Genomic DNA, 2,581 nt, shown 5'->3' on the forward strand with positions numbered 1-2,581 from the left:
GTCCTTAGGGTTTATGAGAATATGAATAAGTGATAAAATTAACTGAATCCCACTTTATATACAGACTGCTCGAGGCGGGTGAAACACGCCCAGAATATGGACCGTATTTAAAAATACGGTCCGTATTCTTTGGTCATATTTTATGTTAACAAAAATAGTGGACCACAGAGGGAGGCGGGTGAAATACGCCCAAGAAATACGGGCCGTATTCTTTGGCCGTATTTTTCTTAAACCCAAAACAGTGAAGTCCAGATTCTCCAAGACGTTTTCACCCTTTACCTGAATTTACATAGTGTTACATTGTCCCCCCCCCCCCCCCCCCTATGACCATGCGTCCTCGAATGATAATCGTAGCCTAACAAGTATCCACTAAACCGTAAGTTGCTTCAAACAAACACAAATGATTCGTGAAAGAATTGCTAGAAACTTTAACACATACCTGCAATAGAGAACAAGTGAGGATATCTTTTCTTCATGTCCTCCTCTACTTCCCAAGTTTCTATTTCGGTATTATGGTTTCGCCACATGACTTTAACTGAAGCTACATCTTTTGTTCTCAACCTTCTAACTTGACGGTCTAGAATCTGAACTGGTTTTTCTTCATAAGTGTCACGACCCAACCCCGTGGGCCACGACTAGTGCCCGACCTGGACACTCGTGTACGTACCTGTTGGATATAGTCAAACTTAATCTAAGAACAATATGGAAACTCGCAGAGGAACTCCAAGGTTCATAATATCGTTATGTATATATATATCCAGATATACTGTCCCCTGAGGAGTCACAACTAATCAAATCATAAAATTATACGCAAGCCGACAAGGCTGCCACTACAGACGAACATCATATCATATGCAAGCCGACAAGGCTGCCATTACAGACGAACATATCCATGGCACATCGTATAGACACAACTGAACAGAACTTATACCCAACCCACACATATGTCTACAAACCTCTAAGAGTACTAACAGTGAAATATGACGGGACAGGGCCCCGTCGTACCCCTGGATAAACATATTTATATATATATATATATATATCATAAGATCTGTACCAAAAGTCTAAACTCCGGAACAGCGGAGCTCTCCAAGACATCTGAGTAGGAGTCCTACGCTGAAGGGTCACCAAACCGCCTATCTGTACTTTAAAACATCAATACACTTGCCCTATGAAATGAAAATCATGCATATAAATTATCATATATCATATCCGACCCATTATGGGACTCGGTGAATAAGGTCGCCACATACCATCCTTGGCGCCATAATCACATCATAACACCGTCACATCATCACATCACAACACCATCACGTCATCACATCATAACACCATCATATATATATATATATATATATATACCGTACCCGGCCCTCTAGTGAGGGACTCGGTGAACAATGCAGTGAAACTGTGCACGAAAACATATCCTAGCCCGGGACTCAGTGAAAGATATGTTGAGGCATGCACGAGTAGAGTAGTGAGCAACCATATTTGAGACTCGATAGAATAATCAAAATGAATTATCATTTGAAAATCAAGACAGTAGTCATATCAAGTACCTTTCGAATATCACTATGGATTATATCCAAATAGAACTTCTGGAATCATATACACGTATCAAGACATAATGAAATAGCTTTTGGAAATCAAGAACATTAGTCATCCTAGTGTCTCTAAGAATAGGAGCTTCTTTGGAGTCATATACACGTCGTCTGTTCGTTTCATAAGGATCATGCCAAAAAGAAAGAAGGGTTAGCTTTACATACCTTGAACTCTATCTAAATGTCCAACGTCTACTTCTCGAGCTCGTAGGTCTAAAATTAAGATAACATAAGCCACAGTTAGATCATCTGCATCACTTACTAACCAATCCAAGTACGAATGAAACCTAACGAAATTCGGGCAGCATTTCCCTTGAAAACTTAACAATCCTCGAGATTCCAATTTAGCCAAACATCAATCAAAATACCAACAACAACAACACCAACAATTTCATATCAAACTAGAATTAAATCCATTCTTAAATCACTTCCAAAACAGCCCAATATACATTCGTATACCAATGCTTGTACACACTTCTTTATTTTCGTATATCCATAGTATAACAACAAACACAACAACAACAAATACAGCCAATCCCACGATATTCCAGCCCACAAAACAATTCATAAAAACCATAAAACAGCCCCAAAATATTGTCACAAAACATCCACGAAAATCATACAAAACAGCCCGGTATACGCTTTGTATACAATATCTTCATACATTTTATTCTCCCAAATTCAAGAACAACAACTTATCAACAACATCAACAACAACAATTATCATACATCATAAATCAGCTAATTCCATCCATTTAATCCACCTAAAACAGCCCCTTAATCCATAAATCTCAACAAAACAACAAACGAGTTTATAACGCTGTTTTCTCCGTTCTAATCCGTTAAAACTCTAAATAAACTTGTTAACAATGAAAAAGGGACCTTAATCTTACCTTAAGTATGCAGGAACCACGTCAACACTCTTCTTCTTGGCTGATTTTTAGCTCAATTTGAAGGCAACGCGATGTACAACACTTTTC

Source organism: Lycium barbarum, chromosome 7 (genome assembly GCF_019175385.1).
Source record: "Lycium barbarum isolate Lr01 chromosome 7, ASM1917538v2, whole genome shotgun sequence".
Taxonomy (NCBI): Eukaryota; Viridiplantae; Streptophyta; class Magnoliopsida; order Solanales; family Solanaceae; genus Lycium; species Lycium barbarum.